Source organism: Struthio camelus, chromosome 9, assembly GCF_040807025.1.
Source record: "Struthio camelus isolate bStrCam1 chromosome 9, bStrCam1.hap1, whole genome shotgun sequence".
NCBI classification, from domain to species: domain Eukaryota; kingdom Metazoa; phylum Chordata; class Aves; order Struthioniformes; family Struthionidae; genus Struthio; species Struthio camelus.
The window spans coordinates 25,484,608-25,510,450 of NC_090950.1; the positions used below are offsets into that span (position 1 = coordinate 25,484,608).

The following is a 25,843-nucleotide window of genomic DNA, read 5'->3' on the forward strand; positions in this document are numbered from 1 at the left end:
TTCTCGTTCAGGTCTTCTGGAATTTCTCTTGGATAAAATCTTTTATCTCAAATAAAGGAAAATACAGGCTCCTGGGGGACTAATATTAGGAGTCTTTTCCACTTTTTGTTGTTGTTGTTTGACTGTTTGCAAAGCAGCAGAATAGGTTATCTAATCACGCTTCCATTTGCTTGTAGCATAAACAACTGCTATATGTGGTTCCATATACATAATATATTAGTTTAAAAGGGTTATAGGTTGAATCATACATCTGCACTGATGGTAAGAAATTCAACAGAAAATTTTTCCAATGAAATGAAAATACTATTTTTTTTTCCGGCAACAAATTAAGTTTGTTCATTCTTTTTGCACTAGTTTGGAATAGGAAAAAACATTAGGAAACAGTAGAGAAAACAACACAAAATGTTAACACAATATCTTTTTGAGGACAATCTCCTTTTATTTCAGAATAGATCATCTAGGCTGGGAGGTACATGGTGTAACTGTAATAGTATAACTGTATAATTGTAGGTTAAACCCTATTTTACTTCTCATGACAAATACAAGTTACTATTTTAACTTACATAAGGGCACTTTTATGTTGTTATAAATTAATCATAGCCTACTGACACTCTTTATATGAAGCTTCTCTTACTGCCGCTTCGGTTTCTGATACTTGTCAAATCCTTTGAATATGATGTCCTTGGTGAATCAAATACATTTGTTTTCCTTTATCACACCTGGGTCCTGTTGTTCAAAAAAATAGGTGAAGAACAAATGGCATGATTAGATTACTCTAATGCTGTTGTTAATTAATGACTTTAATCCATTTTTATAATAAGTGCTATTCTTGACCATACTGTTACAGTAAATGTTTTGCTATGTTTATCTGTAACGTGGGCTGCTTATTCTTTGGAACAAGTTTCAATGTCTTTTACTCCATGTATAGTAAGTATAATATCGATGGAAATATTTCTCCTGTTCAATCTATATGACAGATACTACAGCTGGAAACTGTTTATCTGAATGATTTGAAAACACAACAGAAAAATAATTTTTAATACAGTTTAGCATCAGTGTTGAATGTGGTATGATTCACGTTGCCTAGTACATCATTCTATTTTTACTATGAGGTTTTGTGCTGGGGTTCCCATTGTTGTCCAAGATACCAAGCACAAGCTATTCTGTCCCTTAGAAACAGAGGTGTATTTTGATGACATAGCTATAGGGGCAGTTCAGTTCTCACATTTCTTCCTTTCTGTGGGCTGTATTTCTTCTGCTTCTCTTGAGTCCGTTCTGGGCTCTTCTGATCTCCAGAGGTCCCTTCCAGCCTTGGCCGTTCTGTGATTCTGTGACCCCACAGCGAGGTTCAGGGAGCTGAGCGGTAGAAAGCTATTAATTGCCATTTTTAGGGTAAAGTAAGTGGCAAGAACACATGACTGGGGGGAGCAGGTAGGTGGGGTTACTGAAATCTGCTCAGGCACTGGGCAGGTCGATAGTGGTTAGGATGCGATTTAATAATAAAACTAAGCCAAAGTCCTCAGGTAAGTTAAACCCTTAGAGCTTTTGTGTGTGAGAGGCAGCTTTGGGAATCAGTGTAGTGCCCCTTTCCCCCTTGAATTTTCCAGCCCCTGCCGCAAGGATGGTTTATCTGTTTCTGAAGTAGGTTTACACCTTTCCACGTTAATTAGAGAAGCCCAATTTTTTTTTTTTTTTTTTAAATAGCCTAGTTTATAATTTGTCACAGTTCAGGAGCTCCTATGTTAGAATAAGACATCCCTTTAACAGGGGTGGCTGGACAACCAGTGCATGAACAGCTACAGCCGTCTCCAGAAACGTCATAACTCTGTGACGCAGAATCCTCATAGCAGCCCCCAGCGTTGCCCTGTTGCAGACATGATGATGGCAGGGCAGGGACGGAGGCAGGAGGCCTCGTGGCAAAGATGATGTAGTCTGCTGATGGCAGGGCGTGGGATGGAATAGCGGTTCTCAGAGATTAAAAAAGAGGATGAGACTCCTTGAGTATTTCTTGGTCTTGGGCAACTTGAACTGCTGCTGAATCACAGAGTTTACTTGTACAGGAAGAGCTTATTCTGCAGGTTATTCATCTGAAAATATGAACAGGACACTGAATTTGTGGGGGAAGGTTGCGCTGCTGTGTGAGTACGTACAGTAAACGTCGCTCCGGGAGGCTTCTGGGGAAATGGGGCTGTAAGCTGAAGTGCAAAAGCTTTTGAAGAGCACTATTTTTGGAAAAAATATTTAATTATTTCATGATACATTTCATAGATGATTTCAGGGCAGTCAGTGTTATGTTTTTTCGTGAGAGGCTTAAATTTTTCTCTGGCTTTACGTAAAATAATAATTGTAATAATAATTCTTGGAAGAATCTGGAAAGCATTAAAAGCACTTTATTTTGGGAGAAGTCCATCCAAGAACATCTGGAGTATATGAGCCTAAGCTCCACCAGAAACGTTAGTGCTGACCTCTGGTATGACTAAGTTTTCAGAAAAAAGTTTTCATACCTATGGATTTTAAAGTGATTTTAAATAGTAAAAGTAACTCAATTTTGAGTGCCTTATTAGAAGCAGCCTTGGATCCCAGTTCTTCCAACTGTGCTAGTACTCTTTCACATGCCCCATTAAAATCTAACTGCGTACGCAGGTGGATTTTAGAATACTTTGGTATATCTGTTTTTAAACCTGATACTTTGCTGTGAGGGCAAATATCCTGAAAGGCGCTTCTGCAGCAGGCAGGTGGAGGGTAACCAACCTTCCTAACATGTTCGCAGATAGCGAGAGAGGCCGGACTTTAACAGCCCTCGGTGCGCTCTGTGTTCGGGTTCAGTGGCCACAGCGTGACTTCTTGAGCCTGTTGACGTCAAGCTGTGCGCAAATGCTCTGTCTTGCGGCAGAACCCAAGTCCTGTTTTGTTGTCTAAATGTTCTCTGTCGCTCATTAGCTTGGCTCAAGACAAAACGTAGATCCCCGCTTTTACCCTGGAAAAAATACCACTTTGACTTAAAATTGCCCAAAAAGTAGGGATGCTACTGGTACTAATATTGAGAGAAACACAGGCGTAGTTTGAACAGTAGTTATGTTCATTAAGGTTAAAAATAATATAATATTGTCATGCCCTCTTGTTATCTTCAGGGAATTCCTTATTTAAACATGCTCTAATTTGGATTCCAGTTCTAAATATGATTTCTACTTAAACCATGTGTCCCACCTCCCAAAGCATCGTACATTTGAGACAGAATTTTAATGCATTCAATAAATTAAGCTCTTTGAGAACAAATTAGTCTCAGAAGGAAATACAGTTGTACTGTTGCTGCACTATAATGATTTCTGATGCCTGCCATAATCCAGACAGTGTTCTGCAAGGCCACGTTAATCCCAAAGCAGAGGAATATCCTGTCCTGAATATCTTAAAAAAAAAAAAAAACACAAGCAAGGCAGAAATGGAGAAAGAGGAAGTATTTTATACAGGGAGACAGTCTGAACTCTGTTCCCTATCCCGAAATTCAAGTCCAATTGGAAAGTCCTGGTACCCTTGCAGCTATCAGTTCCCTAAAAGTCTTCTGCCATGCTGACAAAAGAACGTGTCTGCCTTCATTCAGCTGTGCAGGCTAATCTAAGTTAACAGGCTGGTCCTACCTTTGTGAAAGGAAATTAAAAAAAAAATACTTTTTTTTGAAGCAGTATATTCTTTGTATCTTGGTTCATTTTTTTAATTATGTATCTAAAATGCATAATGAAGTTACTGAGAATGGCTAATGGCCCCTAAATGTTAAGCAATAGTGGTTTTTGTTTTTTGTTTTTTGGTTTTTTTAATAAGGAGATTTTTTTTTTTTTTTTTTTTTTTTTTGCTCCTCTCAGGTTGAGGTGAGAATCTGCTGAGAGCACCCAGTTGGTTGGGTAGGCTGTTATTCCCGGTCTTTTCTGTCATTAATCTTGCAGTGATTAATTTCAATTTAATGCTCAGTTCTAGTTAAAAAAAAAAAAAAAAAAAAAGTTTGCCAGTGACGTAGTATGTCCACTGTTTTCAGAATGACACAAAAGCAACATAAATAAGAAATTACCTTGAATTTGCCTATGTGGACTGCTGCCATATATTTAATAGTCTAGAAAGGCGGGATTTTGTGACTATGCTAAGGGAAAAAAAAATTATTCAGCTCCCCAACAAAACAGTATTTGATCATGAATATGATGCTTTTCTTGTAAATATTTTATAAAATACTTCACAGACACTTTCTTTTGTGAAATTATATTTTATTCTTTTCAGTAGCAGTAAAATAGGTTGCTCTGCGTAAGAGAATTGGATCCAAGGTTTTAATTCAATCTATTTAAGAAGCCAGATGAAACACGGAGCGATCAGTAGAGAGTGATTTCCCTTCCTGGCTATTTCTCGTATGTTTTGTGTCAAGTAAACTGATGCAGAGGACAGTCTCATGTCACATAATTCTTTTAGTAAGAACTACATATACTCTTTCCTGGTCTAGACTTGATTTAACTTCAGTCTCTAGAATCTTTTTACTTTCGCTTTATGTGAATTGGCTTATTTAGGAATGAATTTCATTTAGCTGACTTGCGGGTGGAGTAGTGCTGCAGTGTTGGTGGTTCTGCACTTCTTCCCCAGTGGTACAAACCAGCTGATACCAACAAGCTTGCTCTCGTACTGTGCCTTTTCAGTAGAGCTGGCTAAGGTGGTTTCCGTCCCTTTCAGTGGGCTGTAAGCTAGCTTCTGTGATTTCCTCAATTTGTTGACTTTTATTCCAGAAATCGGTGTTTTGTTCTAAATTCACATGTAGCTGCTACCATACTACCGTATTGTTTTGCTAGATAATTTATTTGGTCTTGCTTTTCCTGGGTTTATCAAGTCTCAGTGAATCCTCTGCCCCCCCCCCCCCGCTAACTTCTGAAAAACTGAGTGGTTCGTATGTCCAGAAGATCTTTTATCCTGACTAATGTTGTCTGCTTACCCCTTTGTTACTCTTTAACCACTTTAGGTTTCCTGTGTTGTTTTGTTTTACTAGTTGGTTCGCGTACTTAGGCATACATACATACCATGTGTATGGTATATGAAGGAGAATTTCTGATGGCTGGAAGGTGGTTTAACTTTTGTGTGGTATGAATATATACATTTTTTTTCTTTTTAAAATACAGAAAGTTAGTTTGCTTCCGGTTTTTCCAAGAGTGAGATAGGTAGCCAGAAAGGCCTGAAAAACGAAACAAAGGTTAAGAAATGGATTTCTCGATTGATAGTCAAAGGAAAGCTGTTTCAGATAGATATTAGGAATATAGATGGATTCATCTCTAGGGAAGTCTCAGATACAAAAATACTTTGAGTGTTCCCTATTGTTGTTTTATGTTCAAAAAAAAAAAAAGCCTTAGTGGGAGTCGCGCCCCCCCCCCCCCCCCAATACTATTCTCCCATTGGGCTCTCAGAGGAGAGTGCTGGTGCTGTGGCTGTTGCGTCCGATGCCATTTATGTGTGTTTTATTTTGTCACTAGGCACTCTGTTACTGCCCGTTCATTTACTGTGGGGAAAAGACCATTTTTAGTGCCATCTTGTGTGTGGGTCCTGATTTTTTTTTTTTTCCTCACTTGTACATATTTGTTGGTCCTTAATTTTTGAGTTGGTATTTGTCTCAGTTCAACTCCTCTGTTAGATCAGAAAAACAGATGTTATTGTAGAAGTGGTGAATTATTTTTTTAAAAAAATCCGCTGCATCTCTGTGGAACTGGGATTAAAAGAGAGAACTTTGATTTTCTCTGTTTGTGTTCCAAGCGCTGCAGTGCTGCAGTGGTAGAATCACCGCTACTTTTGTATATGCTTATTAACTAAGTGAAAGGAAGCTTTCAGTGGAGTGATTAGCTTTCAGTTTCGGCTTTTTAAACTATTGTCTGATGCTTTTTGCAGCCTAGCTACTGAGGAGAATATCCAAGGCTTAGTTATTTTTAAATGTTTTTTTGTTTTGGTTTGGTTTTTTGCAGGGGCACGGGACACTCTTTCCAGATACTGAAGCCAGATAAAAAAATAAGATATTCAAGGAGAATGTAGTGGAAAAGATGCTGTGTCTATAGCAGGCTTTTGTAATGCAGAAAGAACAAAATTTAATGAGTACATTGGTTGTTAAAGTTAAAATAGCACAAGAATATCAGAAAGCGCTATAAACAGTGTGATCCTAAGAGGACTATAAGAAAAACATGAATGCACAAGTTCAAATGAAGAACACAAATGACTCAAACCTCATGCTGAATCCCATGTTGTAGCAGTAGAGCTTCCCCAGCCTTTTCCCCATTGTAATTTTCTGTGCAATGCATGGGTGAGGGAAAATAATGTAAATGACAATGTTTGGAGAAGAAAAAAGTAAAGCAATTTTGCAAGTAGCTTTTAAAAAACATCCCTTTTTTGAATTGATTGTGTTTGAAAACAGGTAAGGAATAATGCTAGGCTACATCTGTATTCTACGCATTTTTAAGCAGATTTGTCATTGTGTGATGCCACAGTTGTCTTTATCTGTGGTTTTGTCTTTGTACCGCATGATTATTACTTGGTTGGTAGTAACAGCCCAATCTGTGCTAGCAGCACAGATTGGCATTTGCTTTTTTGGTAGCTGATTTGACATGTTAGTTTTGGCCCTGCAGATGGGAATTGCCTGTCTTGTAGAACCTGTTTGGCTGGAAGTCCTTTCTGCCACCTCTCTGTGCAAGTAGGTCACAAGAGTTCATTGCTTCAGGTGTTGCTGCCACCGTGCATCTCGTCTGGATGCTCTCGCTGATGAGAAGGTGTTGGAAGTTGTTCTGTGCGTTTGGGCGTAGTGTTACAGGAGGACACAGACTTCAGGCACGTCATGCTTTTGTGAAAAAGCGGTGCGTGGACACGACTCACCAGTGCCTGCCACAGATCTCGTAGGATGTGATTTTTCTAAAAATGCTCAATGCTAGCCAGATTTCATTGTTTCTTTAGGTTGGTGGGACCAGTATTCAGTCAATGCTGAGTAAGTGTATTAAAAAAAAAAAAAAAAAATCCAGCCCCCTCACATATGAATTATCTCAACTTAGAAGCTAATGTGCTTTACCCAAGTGGGTTTTATCAACGTCAACTGTGTTTGGGTTGTGTCATGTAGTATAGCTCTTACTACACCTGGTCACACGTTTAAATCACTGCAACAGGCCTGTATATAAGAGTGAGAGATTCTAGAATCAATCAAGTATAGCCTTGTTTCAAGGTATATGCTACATTAACAATATCCAGTAGGATAAATCTGGAAGGAAAACCCTTTGCTGACAAGACGCTCGTATTCAGTAACTTGCTTCTGGAGGAGGCCATTGCAGATTTTTCTAAATGTTTATGTGTCATTTAAAGCACTCTAATTTAAAATTGGAGCCTCCAACCAGTTAATACAAGCAAGGAATAAAGCAGAGTGAGCGAACCCTTTCTTTTCTTGTTGTCTGCTCTCCTGAGTCTTGGATTTCAGCCTCTTTCCGTGTCACTGCCCTGGTTAGGTTTAAAGCCAAGGACAAGAAGCCTCTTGCACAGCTCAGTCTGAAAGGTTTCCCTCTCTAGCTTTGACCATAAGAGCTGCCCTCAGAAGTTTGCGTGAGGGCACAGGGTTGTTGGAAACAGACTGTTTGGGTAGTGTGTGCTGAAGAAAGCTTTTTTTCATTCAAGAGGTTTGTTTTTGTTTGTGCAGTTGTCCTTTATTTGTTTGTCATGTTCCTTGTCAAATGAAATAACACAGACTTAAGTGTCACGCTCAGAACTAGGTAACAGAGCTCTCCACCGCATTTCTTTGGACGCAGATTTTTACAGTGTTTTAAACCGTCTCAGCGGCAGAGTAGGTGACCTAACAGTGTGCTCTTGGTTGGTGTTGTGTTTTGTTTTTAAGGAAAACTTCAGTGATAGGCAAGTAATGTTTTCATGGAGTCTGCTGAGCGAGGTGCTAACACTTTCTCTTCTGTGCCGGGCTACAACTCTTGCTGTGCAAAAAAACAAACTTTCTGACTATCTCCACATAGGAAACCATGCCACTTGACAAGTGCAGTTTTCCTCACTCTATTTACATACTTTCTGCTGTACCAGTGCCGCTAAGCAAGGAGGAAGAAAACATGTTGGCAAATTCTTTCCATTCCCAGCGTTCTTGCATTCTTTCTCATCCCCTGCAGGAACTCGGCTCTTGCGTTGGAAAGGTTACGGCTGTGTCAGCGTTGATGGTGCAGCGGGATGTTCTAGCAACAGAATAAGCCTCATTGCTGCAGCTCCTTTTATGACTAGGTCCAAAAATGGTTTTATAATAAGCCATTTCCTATTGATTGAGCTTGAAAATAGCATGCAAGAAAACTTTGTTAAAGGTGCACCCCGAAAACTGTATTTATTCTTTACTCATAGTAAAGGCTTTTGATCAGAGTTTACAGACATTCTGTAGATAGTTTAATATGAAAAGTTTAAGAATACTTTTAGTCACCCATAGCCATCTGTCCGTCTTTCTGTTCTTTGAGTGGTTAAGTAGATTATTTCTTAGCAAGGAAAGTTGTGTTTAACAAGTATTTGTGTGGAGAGCAACCACTCACAAATATTAGTGTGCAGAAAAATCATTGGTCAGTAGTGAATAAAAAGGGATGTTGCCATAGATGGAGTTAACACATGCTGGGACATCAAAAAGTGTTTGCAAAGACTGACTTAATCTTTTGCCCATCTCTGTTCATATTATTATAGGCATGAAATAACTATTACTGAAATTTAAAGAAAATTATCCAAATGTAGGTGAGCATGGATTTTGGATTATAATTTTGTTTTGTTTTTGAACATGGCAAAGACTTGACTTGAATATTCTGCTGGAAAGTTTCTATTATGTACGTGTTTTCAAAGGTAGCCAGCAGCTAGCATGAGCTATTTTTTCATTTACTGCATGGTCACACCTGCGTACGTAAACGGTGTCCCTTAGTGCAATAATGGGTTCTTAATGGATTTAACCATTTTGGAGGAGTAGTCTACAGTCAAACCACTGGAACAGTTGCTTTTGTTTGGGGCTTTTCCAAGCATATAGAAGTCACTAGCTGAAACTTTTTTCCAGAAAAAATGTGGCATGGATTGAAGGCATTGTAAGCTTCCTGATCTGTCTAGTTAACTTTTAAAACCCTTTTTTGGAGAATTAAGGCAAAATCCAGACATCAGTAGGAACATACATAAGCAAAACAACTTGTGTACAAAAATCCTGAATGGGTGCAACTGTCTAGAGCTCTGGTGGCAGAAGTATTCATTCCATAGGCTTATTTGTTCAAAGCTCTGTGTTTCAGACTCCCCACAGGAGCAGTTCTTGTGATGTGGCTAGCAACAGGGCATATGCAAACACCCAGCTCTACTTGCTATTCTGTTCCTGATCGCTGCTGATATATAGGTTGTATATAAATTGAGTGGTAATAAGTCAGCTCCTTGAACAGACTACTTGAGCTATGAAGGCCTGTATTTGATGCTGTTTTATTGCGTTAACACCACCATTTTCAGAATAATAAATAATAATTTTTCCTATTTTGTCTCATTGTTTCCTTTTCAGCATCACCTTCTGTGGCAAGAGGCACCTGAAAGGAAAAACTTCCGCATATCAATGCACTGCCAATGGTAAGTACCTTTTTAACTGACTAAAAGTGGTGTGGTTCCTCTCTCCAAAGATACCGTAAGTCAACTTGTATTGCAAATAATATTTTTAGAATAACTACTTTTTAGTACACAAACTGATTGTTTTAATTTTTTAAGCAACATCTAAAGTGCTCTTCTATTTGAAAAAAAATATATTTAAATTGTTTCCAGATTTTATCCTGTGGAAAGTAGGGCAACATGTTAACTTTAAAGCAAGAAGTGTAATTTGACAGTAACAGCTCATCCTGTTGGTAACTGCTTTTGCTTCCTCTCTTGGCCAAAAGCCTGTTGTGGGCAAGCTGTAGATTGACTGAGTGCTCTGTTGCCCCCGCTTGGGTGCTTTCTGCAGTTTGTTTCAGTACTAACATCTTCCCTTGTTAAAAAGCTGTGCGATGTTGGGTGTTTTTTTTGCTTCAACACCTTTGATAGCATAAGATAGTGAAGTTAAACTCTTTGCTGCTGTAGAAATGAGTTTGGTTGATGCTAACATCTTCTAACCTCATCTCTGGAACGTTACTAAATGTTGCAGATAATTGGAAGTTTGGATTTGCAGACTATCTTTATGGTTTATGAAGGTTTTCTGATAGATGAGCAGGTGGAAAGCAGAGGTGAGGCCTGAAAGAGAAGGACCAGAAGTTAATGCTCCAGCTTTGATCAGATTCAGATAATCTTTTTTCAGTAGTTTTGGTGTCTGGTGTTGTCACAGTCTCGGTATGTTATAAGAACATTAACAGCAGCGTTAACCTTAAGAAATACGTGCATAAAGTGCCAGCCTGAGTTTCCTATTTCAAGGATCTCTAGATCGTTGTGCTCAGTTCAGAAGTTAAGGAATACTATTTCTCACTACCGGCTTTGCAAACTTGATTTAGGATCTTGAGAGCTGGTTTACTTAGTTTTGTTTGTGGGCATTGGATAAAGAATATGTAAATCAATTACAGCCTCAATGATACCTTTCCCACTCCAGTGTCTTTGTACTGTGCGCAAAGCGACCCTCAGAGGCAGCGAGTTTGCATGGGTGTAACTGACTTGTTTTGAAATTGTAATGTAGGAGAAAATTGTGTTGGTTCTCAAAGGCAACACGGAGTGAAATGTAGTGCAGCCTGTTTGGCACTAACCAAAGCAAACGCAACTCTGAAATCAGAAGATCTGCAGAAATCATGGGTCTCATTTAATATCCTGATGTTTAGGCTCAAGATACAGTTTATACATGGAAAATTTGTATTGATTGAGGATGAATAGCATCTGTTGGGAACCGATTTGTTGAATGAGAAGGTGTTATTTTTACCTGGTGACTTTGTCTGATATTTTATCTTTCCAAAACTGAAACTAGCTGTACCTTCGGCCCTTTTTATTGTAAGGTTTTCATAGTTGATGTTGACCTTTTTCCAACAAAAAAACCTACTGATTCTTTTCATATCGTATTAGTAGCGCGTGTTTTAGTCATGATTGGAAATACAGTTCTGTAATACTGCTTCTGTTAAAAATATGACTCATTCCATATTAAGCTAGTCCTTATACTTAATTAAATTTTAAAAAACTGAGAGACTGTATTTGAAATGTTACTGCATTTTGTCCTAATTTTTCCCCTTACAAATTATATTAGAAATTTAGAATTGCACGCTCTCAGGGGCATGCTAGTTTTTACAGTGATCATAAAACATACTTAACTCTTACTTGTAGTGATGTGAAATACTCTTCACTCTTTTCCTTGTAAGAGCTGCTTTTTCTACAGAATTTTTTTTATTGTTTTAGAGATTTCTGAACAATTACTCATCTCTTAATTAACTTTGAAACAGTTTGAATGTAGCTTTAAGAGATAAGCTAGACAAATTCTTTGTCGTCCCCCAAAAATCATAACTTACATCAACTTGGTAATAACTGAAGACTTTAATAGATTTTATTATGTTGTTTGTCTTTGGTGTTTGTAAACAAAATGTGGTCAAACAGTGGTTCATCTGAAAGAGCAGCTTGTTTCTTCTTCTTAGTCAGAAACAAAAGTAAAATAGAAGTTATGCATACTTTGTGGGGTGTTGTGCTTTTTTTATTTTAAACATAATTTAAAAATGCTCACTTTTTGCATCACAAACGATATATTAACACATGACTAAATAGGGCAAAACACCAATTACTTCTTAAAATCAATTAACATATTAGAATTGTTGGCAATTGTTTTCAAATATTTATCTTACGATATAGCTTGGTAGAAGGGGCGGGACAGCTGTGGCCCATTCTCCTTCCCATTCTTCCATTCATCTGTAATGTCTGTCAGCATTTCAAAGGAAAGATATGAAGGCTTAATTAGAAAGGCCTGTTAAGTAAAGGAGAGTTCATGTATAGCGCTACTTTTTCTAGGATTTCAGAAGTTCATTTAAAGGTTGATAACTAGGTATTTACCCAAGGTTCGGAAGGGAATAATGAACGTGTTAGAAACAATAATCTAAAGTCCTAGACCTTTGGCCTAAACGCAAGGCCACAGCAGGTTTTCCATAAAAAGTCTTAGCAAATGAATTTCTTGTTAAATGATAGAACAGCTAGCTTGCTTGAGAGAGCAAAAGCATTAACAGAAATATATCTTGGATTAACTTTCATCATTTCACATGGTTCCAATTTAATGGTCTTCAAGGAGAAACTCAATGTATTGACCATGCATCACTAATCAATCAGTAGTTCGTTTGCTTGTTTTTAACAAAGCTAATTCAGAACACTAGTGAAGTACATTTTTGTGTTAAGGGACTATGAATGAAGGCTCCAGAGTGGGTTTTCTTACCAGAACTGCCAGTAAATTGCATGATTACTGATATTTCTTCCAATCTGAAGCCTTCATAAAAGTAATAAAAATACTTGATAGACTGTAACTAGCATACAATAGGGCTGTAATAAAATAGAAAAAAATGAAAGTCAAGAATGATTGATACAATAAAGGAGCAAAGACAAAAATGTAAAATGCAGATGTTTTAAGTATTTTGCAGTTTATAGTAGGTGATAAACTGAATATATTTAAAAAAAGAAAAAAAAAATACAGTGCTGCACAAGAGGCCAAAATTCCTGTTGGGTTTCTTTACTTTGTTTTACTTGGCAGAGGTTGAACTGGAGTAGGATACTTACAGATAACTAGTAAGAGATGAAAAACACTAAAGTTAACTCCTGAAAACTACAGAGTAAGTATAGCTAGCTTCTACGCACAGCTCAGAAAACGACTTCTGAACAAGACCATAGATTTGGAGTGAGCAGCATGTAATATGGTTAAGTGTAAGGGTCAGATCTTTTCATGTTTTGGCAAGTTCAGAAACAGTGGATCTGACCTCAGCTGCAGTATGGAACGGTTACCTTTGGGGCTTTAAATCTTGTAGTGGCAGATTAAAATTTGTCAACTGAACTCTATCAGGCCCTATAGCTGTCTGTCTCAACTTAAGAGTCTGATTTCCTTGTGAACCGACCTATGAATGACTTCAATTTTCAGCCTAAGATGGTAAAGAAAATCGACTTCTGTTTTAATGAATTACCTCCAGTCTCCTAGAACCATGAATGTGAAACTGCTAGTTTTCTATGTAAGAAGCATTGAGGTTGCATGACTGCAGAGTAAATCTGTTCTGAAAAAACTGCAAAATGAGGCTAGAATGTTTGTGTCTCCATAGTTTCTCTTTTAATGTGCTTAATTCATGGGTTATAGGATGCTTTTCCTAATTGCAGTTGCTGAGTTGTGAGTTGTGTTCTTCAGGACTTTGAAGTGCAATAAGGTTAGAAGTAGCTTTGCAGGTTGCCAGAAGATCTTTTCCATCATACCTTGCAAGGCTTATCTTCTGAATTTTAGAAGCAAAACAGTTTACCTGTCTGCTTTGCTAAATTTCACTGAAGCAGGCCTTCCATTAAGGCACATGCAGAAACTTAGTGAAAGCTGGGAAGTATGTCTTTATGAATGTCACACAAAGGCTTGCTGTGACGCATTTAATTCCACAGGAAGTAACCACAGGGGGATAATGAATCCCCTTGCTGATAAATCAAGCAAGGCAACAATGGTGGCCTTCTAAGAGGCATGCTGAAAAACGCTGTGCCCATGTTCTTGGCTCCGTCTTTTACTACATGGTTAGGTTGACAAAGATGAAGATCAACATGCTGATCAGTTAAAAGGTCTCCCTGCAGAAGAGGATGGAGGATGTTTTCAATAATTACAAGCAGACACAGGCAGAGTCTGAGGATTTGCAGTGAGCACACAGTTACTTAGTCTCTAGGAGAGCAGAGTCATCACATCTAAGTCATATGTCTACGTAGTCTCTTGAGGGAAATACGAAGTGCAGGGTGCGTTAAATGCTGTAGTTGTTTGAAGTCCATTTTTCTCAGTGCTATCTACTTTTTGGTGATTATATCATACCGTGTTTTGAAGAAGCGGCTTTTGTGTTACATCATCTGTTCTTACACACGAGAGACACCATTTAGGGGAAGACCTCTGAAGGCACCAAGTCTCTTGGGCCCGGAAATTCCATGGTTGTGATACTTACCATGATTAGCGATCCAAAGGATTTAGTCCAGAAACATAAAGAGTGGTTGGAGGAGCTGGGTAGGATGGAGAAATCACCCCAAATAAAAGAAATTCAGTGAAGGGATTAAAAGAGGTCTGCCAGAACTTCCCCAAAACTGTAGCAAGACTTTTTCTTTGAGCCCCTTTGTGATACATTCTGTGATAGAGTCTTCCTGTGACGTAACCACTCGTTAAGACAGCTGAAGAAATAAATGAATTTAACTATTAGCCTGTGGTTCCACAACAGCTAAGCTTATCTAAATACTAATTTAACTATTTGTCAGGTTAGTTTTCCGTTATTTTAAAACCGTTCCTTGCAGAATAAGACAGGGCCTGGGAGGAGGCAAGATGCTGCCTCTAGAACTGGAGGGGAAGGGAGGGAGTGTGGCAGCAGGAGTCAGATTTGCAGAGGCTGACGTGGACCCCCTGCCCAGAACAGCAGGAGATCTGTGACCCTAGCCTCAGGGTTCCCTGTAGTTTGCACTGGAATTGCATTGCAAAAGGAAGTAAAGAATAATCAGTTGTTGCCGTGGCTATGTATGCCATGTTTGGATAAAGTCATGGAAAAGCTAAAGCATAATATGCTCCATGACTTTGTCTCAACAGAAGCTGAATGGCAGTGTCACAATTATAATGATGCTGTTCTTCTAAGTATATAAGAATGAATGTCTGCTGTTGAGCAGGTCTTGGAAAAAAATGGTAGAGCTGAAGGTTGGTTTTCATTAAAATGAGATCAGGGACCCCTGCTTTCCAAAGTTTGAGACTTAAGATGTTGACCACAAGAGATACGTGGCTTCAAAATAAATAACACTGCAATGCTAAAGCCCTTATCCTTCAAATACGTATGCATGTGCACACAGCTAATTTCAAGTATAGGAATACTTCTTTTGAAATATAAATAAGGACTACTCGCATGCTTAAAACTAGCCAAGTCTGAAAGTGTTTTCAAGAGTAGGGCCTAAAAGTGCTCATGAAATTTATTGCGGAGGCTGTTGGTTGTACAGTTCGTGGATTATAGCGTTAAAAGGAAAAAAAAAGTATGCATTTCCAATAGTTTCTGGAATAGTCAAAACTGAGTGGCAGTTTTGGAAATATTCAATGTATTCTATAGGAACTAAATCCCTTATCTTAGAGTAAAGGATTTATGTTGCTACTTGAGCAGGTATTGAAGAAGCAAGTACAGAAATGGTAAAACACAATAAAAAAATTTGTCATAGATGGCAAAATCTTTACTAATAATCAATGTTGGATTTCTTCAGAGCAAAATGACAGTTTATTTCTTATTTTTGAGTAGGATCTCATTCTCCAGTATTTACAATATGTAAACCAACCCAACTCCCCCCAGATAATCTAAATTAAAATGTATAATTTATCTAAGATTGGGTAAAGTGCTGGCCTAGAAACCCGTAGCAGAGTTACCTGGGAATAGAATGACTTTCACACTTCCACCAGGCAAGTTGCAGCGCTGGCAACCACTACATGATGAGTTAGTTGAAAGTTTTGAAATAAAATAACGTAAAGCATTGAATAGCATCGGTTGGCTTTAAGTCTCTTGTTAGTAGATAAAAATCAAACGAAAGAATAGAAGAGCAAAGCATTTTGACAAATACAGTTTAGATCATAATTATTACCCTTTTAAAAGCAGAGAAATTCATAGTAGTGCAAAGTGAGTTGACATTTTACCAGTGACCTACCAGATTCTTCATGAGATTTTACTAACGTTTTCACAATCTATATTTGGTAAAGTAGCTGTAAATTTTTTTATGACTTAGTTTTCCCTGGTAACGTGGAATTTTGTTTCTGAAGCCTTTCTGCTCCTTCTGAAATCAATAGAGACTATTATCAATGACAGAAGGTGGAGTGCGGTGTTTTTTGTCTGATAATTGGTTACAGCTAACAGTTGTATTTCAGATTGCTCATCCTATAAATTCTACTTATTGAACTGGCATGAAATAGCTAATTTAGTGGTATAGAAATTGAAGAAGCATTAATAGTATGAAATAGAGGAACATTTGGCTATGTTACATGGTAGGGTGTGTACGGTGATAATAATTAAAAAGTTCGTATACTACTGTAGTTTGATCCGTTTTTGGAAGGGCTTTTTAATTTTCTACTTTTTTTTTGTAGAGAGCAAGCTAAGCTAAATAGTAAGAGCTATTTCTGTTTCAGAGGGAGAACATCCCTTTCCTTTTTGTTCTGCCATTAAAGTTCACTAGTGAATGAATCGAGTGAAAGGTAAACCACTATCCTTAAAAATTGGAAGAAATGATGGACCTCTTTTGAGGTCGTATTTGTTGGAGAGCTTTCTCTGCTGAATATCTAAGCATTTTACAGTTCAGAGAAAAGCTTTGACTAAGAATTCTCAGCAGAATCATAAATATGTAATTATCTAAACAGCCAGAATATTTAGCCTCTGGCAGGTGCCCAGTGCAGTGGAATTGTAACAGCAGAAAAGAACGAGGCCAATAACCAAAGCTAGTGAACGGCTTCCGTAGTGGGATGAGAACCGTTGCTGTTCCTCTCCTATAGACACTGCCATTCCCATTTTTTTAATCTTAAATGTACTTGAAAAGAAGCTGTATCTGCTGCAGTAGATTGTGTTTTGTTGTGGCTTTTTCACTGTACTTTTTTTCCCCCCCTGTGTTGTTTTTTCCCCCCTTCCTCTCCCCTGCTTTGGATTTCCCTTGTCTGTACTACTTTACATTGGTTTTGGTTCAAGTGTTTAAAAGCAGTAGTAGCAGTGCAGCTAGAGTTAGATTATATCTTGCTCGACTGGTGTGCCATCTGGTTTAGTGGGGAGAGGGGTATTTTATGTTTCTACCATGGGTTCCCTGCTGTCTGCCTATGGTAAAGTTTGTGACTTGAAAGGACGCCCTTTCCGCTCTGTGAATGATTATACAAAGGAATTGGAAACATAGAGTCAAATGTTCTCGATAGTTACTAAGCTTGTGGCATATTAAAAAAAATTAGCTGAGTTTTAAATGTACCTGAAGTAGGACGTTCTGTAGAATACCTAAGGACAGGCCCCTCCTAGCACAGGAGTGTGATCTTCTGGTTGAGAAGAGCCGTGATTATTTTACAGAAGATGATGTTAATGTGTCACTTGTGCGCAATCGGGTCGTGATCCTAGTTTCATTGTTGTCAACAGAAAGTTGATACTAGTTCGAGTCAACAAAAGTAAAAGCTGCCCTTAGTTTCTGTGGTATAGATTCTGGGAGATAATGTGTATTGCTGTAGAACAACAGGAAATCTGTAGGCTGGGGGGAATGGTATTGAAAATGCATATTTTTATTTGCTCAGGAGAAACCGAGATCTACTAGCCACCAAAGACGAGGGGCTCTGCTGCCATGTGGTCATCAAAATGGGTGCCAGACCTAGAAGCCTGTACTTACATAAGAAGTTTCTAATATGCCACGTGAATAGAGTAAAGGTCATAGTCACCAGGTTGGCGCACCCATATGTTCAGAGGAAGGTTATGTATATTCTTCTTACTGTGATGTAATGGAGGCATATATGGAGCTCCTCAGGATAAGGGATTTGAATTCTCCTGGGTTGATGTTGAACATGATATGTATGTAGGATCTATACCCATGAATTTAGTATTTGCACAAGCGGAGGCTGTTGATGTCAAACGTGACCTATCATTTGGACTGCTTGTCCTCGTTCAAGAATATATGTGCTATTTTCCTCTTTTATTTCTTTTTGCCATATATTGACAATATTTTACCAAGTTCTGCCCGTGTTTTTAAAATGTCTTGTGTGTTCAAGTATTTGACATCTGTTTCAAAAACATTAGCATGAAGTTCAAATTCCTTGTAAAATTATAAAAAGGAGAGGAACTTATTAAAGTAAGAAATTGGCAAACAAGTATAGCAGATTTTGTAAAATGAAAATAGTTGTTTTTTGAGCTGCTTTCCATGTTAGTACAGTTGCCACTTTTTTGAAAATCATCGTGCATTTCTGCTAAGGAGGTGATAGTAAGTCAAATAACATGTACGTATGATGGATTACGAAAAAGAGGTTTTAAGTGTGTGCTAATTAATGAGAATCTAAAATAAAATCAGCAGTAGTTCAAATGAATGGAGGGCAGATAACTGTCAGAGTGGATTCTTTTTTCATGGATAAAAGAAAAATTTAAAACTATCAGGTACATAGCACACAAATTAAAGGGAAAAATAGATGGTCAAAGGTTAAAGAGGGAATGAAAACACAAGTTTTATGGTCACAAGATCAAATGAGGCATTAGTTAATTTTCCTTTTTTTGGTGCAGTTCACCAGGAGTTCAAGTAATTCAGCTGAATGATTGAACTGGAACAGAAGAGAGTGCTAGAAAAACTGATTACAAATAACGCAAACAGAAAAATAATCAAATGAACTTAACACTTGATGTCAGCTTTCACATTAAAATACATTTGAAAATGTTGGAATTTCACCCTAGTAGCATGAAACCTGATTTACATATAAAACAATTTTATAACAACTATTCTTGGAACAGTTGATAAATTATTCTACTAATGAGCCATCAAAATGGATTTAACCAAGAAACGGCTGACACACAGAGGGTGTTCTCTGCACGCTGTCCATCTGGGGAGGGGTAGTAACCTGAAGAGCAGCTAAGGGTATTGATCCCAAGGAAACACTCTGAGATGACCGTTAATTATGTATATTGCAAATAGAAACAGTGTTAGAGATGCTAGGGTTTTGCTCTATAGAATACAAGTTGTTATTTCTTGATATTGGAGCCTTGAGGTGATGAGATGCTTTCCAGAAAAGATAGTTACTGTCTTTTCTCCAACAGGTTTCCTGCTTTTTACAGTAAGCAAGCAAGTAAATAGTTTGTTTATCAATTTCTGAATGTGCGCGCAGCTTAGAATAGGTTGTCTGCACACCTTTGCACTAACCTAATATCCCAGTTTCTTGTATGTGTAACTTTTTCTAAGCTACAGTCCTTTTGTGCAGCGTCTTTCAGTTTTGATTACTGCCAAGATGTTTTCTATATTGTTGCGGTTCACTCGATTCCTGGTTGAAAGTCCACCACAGGCAGTGGACAGGCTCGCAGGTGCTGTGTGGTCTGCTTTTCTGGCTTGGGCTGAAAGCCGCTGTGGAGCGAGGTCTCTTTCACTGACCCATCCAGTTTTGTTCTGTTGTTCTCTTTGCTTGAGCTGACCAAAGTTTCTGAGCCTATCTACCCTCTTGTCGCCCAGAGCAACAAGCACTGCTGCTTTTTTCTGTTTGTTTTGTTTTATTCATGCATGCCGTGATTTTCTTTATTCAGTTGAAATTCTTTCATTCCTAACCCAAACTAAATAAGCCAACTGACCTTTGTCCCGCATTATGACTTTGATGCGGCTGTTACAGCCAACGTTAACCTGAAGAGGTTGACAAAGCTCTTTGAATAATGCTCTATTGCTTCTCGCTCTCATCGTACTGCTTTTTATTCATCCACAATTAATGTGCGTTGCAGAGTATTTGAAAGAAGAAAGAATGTGATAAGGGGTAACATAACTGCCGACCTCTGAAATATCTTAGCCTTGTTGAGTCCTCTCCTGAGGAAAGGTTGCTGTTCTTTGTCTTGCGTGTGTGTTATACACACACACACACACACACACACACACGCATGTCTATAGAGAGAGGAGAGAGAGAGATAAAGTAAACATAGTATGTAAGTATATAGACTTATGCATATGTATGTGTATATATTTATGCGGTCACAGTTGACAAGACTTACCTCATTCACATAGGTTTCATGAACATCTATAGTGAGATCTGCTTTTCTTAAAATTGTTCACTTTTGATTTTAAACAAAAGAAAAGTAGTAGGTGTAATCTGCGTAGACTTCAGTGTGACATCTGCAGCATCACTTGGGAAATTACTAGTTTAGATAGCTGATGAGATGTTGTAGGAGAGTTGTGAAGTGACTAAGGAGCACATTAAAAGGGAGAGGGCATCATATTGTGCTCAGAGGATGTGGTGGGCCTGGAAACATTAGTTATGTTAAGAATTAATCTTGGGACTGACTTGAATATTTTTATTAATGAAGTTGGCAGCAAAAGTAGGAGTGTGCAGTAACATTTGCTGATGGCACAAAGTTGGTGAGTGCTATCATTAGAGATTAGAAGCAGAGTACCATACAGGAAGAGCTAGATGACCTTGAGGACTGTTAAGGCCTGGAGTGGAAAAAGCAGACTGAAATGTAGTAGCACATTATTATTGTACACTTCTGGACAAATCAACACCTGGGGGCTCAGCTCTTGAAAACGTAGGAGGAACAGAAAGACCTATTAGCCAGTAAAAGCAACAGATAACTCGGTGACTAGTTATCCCGCATCTCTCAAAAATGAAATCCCAAGGTATGTAAGGTGAAGAGGTACTTCTGGTGGGAACAGGAAAGTGTTAATGCTGCTAATGTGCAAGGGAACAGTGCTAAATCTTCCTGGGTAATGTTCTGAGTTACTCCGGTAGGCCATGTTCAAGAAACACGATCATGAAGTGGAACAGGTGCCAAAAAGGACTAATAAAATGGTGAGAGAAAAGCTGAGTCTGTTTCACAAGACGACACGGGGAGGTTGGCTGGCTTGTTTAGCATGATGGAGTGAAGTCTGAGAGGGGGTATAATTGCTCTCTCTAAATATGTGAGGGGTTAATAAATACTTGAGCAAGTATGAATACTTTTATATGAAATTAAAGGCAGCACCAGGACAAAAAGAAATGCATACGTCTTCGCCAGGAGTACATTCAGGCTGGAGATTAGAAGACGAAGCTCGTCCATCAGGGTGTGGGATTTCTGAAGAATCTTCCAATGTTATAGTAGGAGGCCAAAAAAAGCCTCGCTAGTTTCGAAATGGACATTAGTTAACACAAACTGTTCAGAAAATTCAGAAGCACGTGACAGCTCTTGGATTTGGATAACAGCTTACATGAATTTGTTATGTAAATGGCTTGAAATTTGTAATTTGAAAAGGAGTGTACTTGAATCCTTAAACCTTCCAAGGAGAATTCATGATATCTCTGTATAGCAAACCTGTAGAAAAATATTTGGGGCTCTTGAGCGTCTGTCCTTACCCCAGGACTGCTGTGGCACTTTTTGCACGATACATGTGAGTGGAGAAACACCAGCAAAGGCAGAGCAAAGAACAGATTGTTTCTAAAAGTGCCAAGTTAACGTCTATTGGTGACACGTACGTAAAGAAATTGAAATTTGTACGGCTCAAAGTTAGGAAATTCATTGCTTTTATTTGGAGGAAAAACATTACAGCTGAAGCAAAATGAGTTGTTCCACAAATTTTTGTGTCCTGCAGCACAGATTTGATGCATCTGGTAGAAAGTCTGCAGTGGTTTGTTGGCGCAGCGTTCTGTGTAGGTGAAGGTGATTTGAGCTCCTGGAAGGACATGGGAGTAGCACAATAATATGCATTACTTGCTTATGCTCTTATCCTAGCAGCGTGCTCATGTGTGTTTTGAACAGTGTTACCTCTCGGGGGATCTTCCACTGGAAAATGAAGGCACGTCAGATTAGTTATATAAAAAACACCTGATCCTGCCTCATGTGTCTCTGTGAGCTACACCTATGAAAATTGCATAGAGGTCAACTAAAAGCATATGTCTGGGAAGAGAAATGGGTGAAATGTGTTTGCCCACTGAGAGGTGTTCATAGCCCCTTCTCAGATGGTTTATGTGAGCTGAATATCAGTTAGAGCAATTTCAAAGATAACGCTGTGGCTTGTTTACACAAATAACTTGCTGCACACTGTGTCAGAGTCAAGAAAAGATACTGCTCAGCTGTTGTGTGCATGGTTTTAGCCTATTATGAAGAGCAACTTTGTGGCTAATTACTTAAAATTCACAATATACTCTACAGTGCATGGCTGTCGTTTGTTGAAATCCTGTGATAAGAATGGTGTAATTTTCAAGTTCAGTTACGGAACTGGGCAGGGGAAGCAGTTGTACTGAAGAGCATATTCTTTAAGTATAGATGATTTGTCAATAGGAAAAGAATTCTCTGCATTCCTAGAGAATATTATGTATTCCTAGAAGAGTTTCATAATGGACCTCTTGGGTTAAATGAAAAGAGCAACACTACCGAAAAACAGAAATATGCTGAAAGGGGGAGGGGAGCAGCTGGTTCTGTAGTCATAGGTGAATGCCAAAAAAAAAAAAAAAAATCAATCCCCCAAAAGAGAGCATTTTGAAAGGAGATTTTTGCTTCTGGTTTTCTATATTGAGTTGCAAAGAGAGAAGAAACTATTATCTACGCAGAGTGGACTTCACTGTAGGAAATGCATCTGTTTGCCGCTTCTGACCAAAACTAGGCAAGCTACATGGATTTTTAGTAACACCTAGAAAATCATTTGTTTGGGGAATCTCCCCCTGCTGAATATTTGCAGAATGAAGACGGAATTCTAGACAGGCAGAAACATGTGTAACATTTTGCCTCACGCTAGGATAGTGGTTTAAAAATTTCTAGAGATTCAGCTGTTTAATAAAGCATTCCCAAACTGAACCTAACAGCTAGAGCCGGGAGCAGAAAAAGCATCTGTTGTTGTGATGCTTTTTCCTTTCCCCTTTCAGCGTCTTCCCTCAGAACGCTTTCTTGCTTACCCTTTACTGGATTCTGATTTAGCTCAGTTCTCCCCTTTCTGCTGTGTTCATTGGTCCTTCTCCACCGCTGCATCTTTATCTGTAGGAGTTTAAAATAACAGAAATTGTGTTCTGTCACTACTAGTTGTTATATATGTTATTTGGCTCCAAATACAGAGTAGAGTAGACTTGTCATATAGCTCGTTATCTAGTTTTTCTGCACCTGAAGCAAGGGCTATCATTTAACCTTATTTTAGTACTAAAAATATCTCATTTCACTGGCCAGAGAAGTTACTGAATTTAGATAAAGATGACAATATTCAACAATGTATTTATCCTAACTTAAACAACAGATATTCTGAGGAAGGACTAGGGAAGCCATGCTGCATCTTAGCCCTTTCATTGTCTTTGAGGACTGTTTGATGTTTTTTGCCTCCCACAGAATAGGAATCTCTTCTATGGGATGTGCTAGAAGGACAGAGTCGGCAGAAGCAGTGATTCGGGCTATCTGGAGGACCTTGGTCAGCAAGAAAGGTTGTAGCAGATGGTCCAAGAAAAATATATTAAAACACAACAACAAAAGTCCCGCACAGGAGATTTTTTTTTTGACGTTTTGCTTTTATGTTGTTTATCAACCTTGTCTAGTTAGATTACAATCTCTTCAGCACAGGAACTAAGTCTTACATGTTTATGCACTGCTAGCACAATGGGGCCCTGGTCTTGGAAAAAGGGTCTTTTGGATGCTTCTGATGTTCAAATAAATAGTGGTAATAATCATGCTCATAATGTCTGGTTTTAATTGTTGTAAAGGTTCCTTGAGGAAAAAAGAGAGATGCCTGAAATAGAACAGAAAAATGTAAGTGAAATGAGTAAAATCCCCATGATATGTTGCATGTGTTGTTTTTTTAATTTTGTGTTTTTTGTAGGTCTTTTGTACAGCTCCGCTTTATCCAAGAGTATAACAACATCATAGCTTTTACAAGCGTTTGTATCAACGCGCATTGTGATTTATACTCAGCTAGTAAAGATGATGACTAACAGAGTTTGTTGGTTTTATATAATCCTGGCCTTGCAGCCTTGTAGCTCCCTTGATATCTGTTTTTTTTTTTGCAGTGCAGATAAGTCTTGTAAACTATACACATGGAATGGTTTGGCTTTACCTTCTCCGCAAGTCATCCTGGAGCAGTGAAGCATACCCGAGTGTGTTGCCACCTACTGCCCTGCATGCTTGATCATTTTCTTAAAAGGCACTGCTTTTTAGTAGCTCTGATTGTTTTTTTTTTTTTTTTTTCCCCAGGCTGAATTGAGGGGCAAGGTAAATGGGAATGAATTCGGCTGCACACCCCTATGTTGTGAAAAATGCTGCCATGTAAACACAGTTCATTTGCATTTAGAAATTGGGTCAGGTTTTAATTGCGTTGTCAGGGCTGGTTACACCTTAAGTAGTTTGCCTGTCAGAATATGAAAGGGAACAAAAATGGACCTGCTATTACCCTTTTCTGGCATTTATAAAAATACAGTATGTATATATGGATATAATGTACAATGGGCCTAGAAATACCTATAAACCTTGTCCTATTTGCAAGTATTATAAGCTGTCACTTTTCTTCTTGACAAAATGAGCTAGCTTATAATAATATATGTTGTGGCATGTTTACAGTGTACGTCTGTCTTTTCTGAACGTTGCTGTTCTAAACAGATAGGCGAGTTTGCTTTATTTGAGGCTAAAAATAAGATTTTTTTGGTACGTTCCTGAATAACAATTTCAAGAAGCTAGCTGATTTAGGAGCTAAAATTCAAGTCAGTGACCACTTGACAATGCTATCCTATTCTTCTGTCTCTGAAGGCTTTACGTAGTCTGAGCAGTACTTTTGCCCTCATCTTCATCCACAGAGAGTAAGCGAAATAACCATGTGTGCTCCTCTTACTGTTGTGCATTGCAATCTGGCTGTCCTCTTAACTGCAGTTCGGGTGAAGGCTATGGTGGCAAAGGATTTATTGCTTCTGTCATTTTTATATTTTTTTAATTAATTCAGTCATAATAATTGCAAGTCAGTATTAACATAATCAAATATGTTCGATTGAAACAGGTGGGAAGGCAGTTTCCCTGGCATCCTTGAGGTAGATACTCCTGTCAGGAGAGGCACCTAGATTTGACAATTTGAGGTCTGTGGTTTGTCTGGTGGAAAACATTCTTCAGTAGCTTCACGGGACCAGCGTGATACAGAGTGAGCGTTTGGAAGCATGGCCGTAGCAGGTACAAATGGATGCTCATCTGCCAGCCACAGGGATTAAGTGTGCGTTGTTGGTTGGTTTGATCTTTTTCTTTCAGCTGTGATTTGAAGAGCTTGGGTTTTTTTTTTTTTCCCCAGATGTGTGGGGGTTTTTTTTTGTTGTTGTTTTTTGTTTTTGGCTTGGTTTGAGTAGTCTGTGTGAACCAGGACTTCCCAGAAAGCCACTTGTCTTTATCTCCTCAACATATCAAAAACTCTCATTTCCATCCCTGTTCCTAAAAGGAATAATTAAAATGTAAAACAATTGTGTCAGCTGTCCCTCACTCTGTAACGTTAGTGTTTGCGTAGGATAAGTGCAACTACAAAATAATTTAAGAATGAAAATTATCTGTTGAAGGAAAAGATTGTATTTACATGTTTTAAGATAAGCTATCACAATAAACTTGACAATGCTGATCCCCACAGCTATCATTGGAATACAATTTAGTGGTATTGGAAACTTTCAGGTAGCTGGTCCAGCCCATCCTACTCCTGAAAATTATTAAAGGATCTACTTAGGATTTAAATATTTTTCAGTGTAGGAAAAGGAAGAGCCCAGCAAGGTATGGATGGGACCATGTTCATCTTATATTTCTTATCTCCTTTTAAAATATCATGCCGCTTTCCTGCTTACATGTGGCAGTAGAAAAAATAAATGAGTGACTATACAATGGATACAAAAATATCTAATGTGATGAAAGTGGCTTTTGAATCCCAGCTGGTTTAATGTTTTGTTTCTTCTTGCAGCTTGTTTCCTTTTCTCGTATTTGACTCCTCCAGGTTTTAATAATTATAATCCTAAAAGTTAATTTTAAGACAAAAGGAAAATTTAGGAAGTCAGAAACATAGACAGTGT

The 25,843-nt window shown here is 38.3% G+C and overlaps 1 protein-coding gene across 13 annotated transcripts in view; it reads left to right on the forward strand.

The window, feature by feature from the left end:
• TBL1XR1 (TBL1X/Y related 1) overlaps positions 1–25,843 on the forward strand; it is a 124,379-nt gene that overhangs the window by 42,476 nt on the left and 56,060 nt on the right. For 11 of the 13 annotated variants that reach the window (XM_068953930.1, XM_068953935.1, XM_068953936.1 and 8 more), the window contains exon 2: positions 9,539–9,603. The gene's annotated coding sequence lies outside the window, so the exon portion shown is untranslated. Of the gene's footprint in view, positions 1–9,538; positions 9,604–23,156; positions 23,249–23,524; positions 23,571–23,827; positions 23,915–24,011; positions 24,030–24,804; positions 24,972–25,843 lie in introns of all 13 variants that reach the window. The other 2 variants (XM_068953937.1, XM_068953939.1) reach the window with 2 other exon arrangements.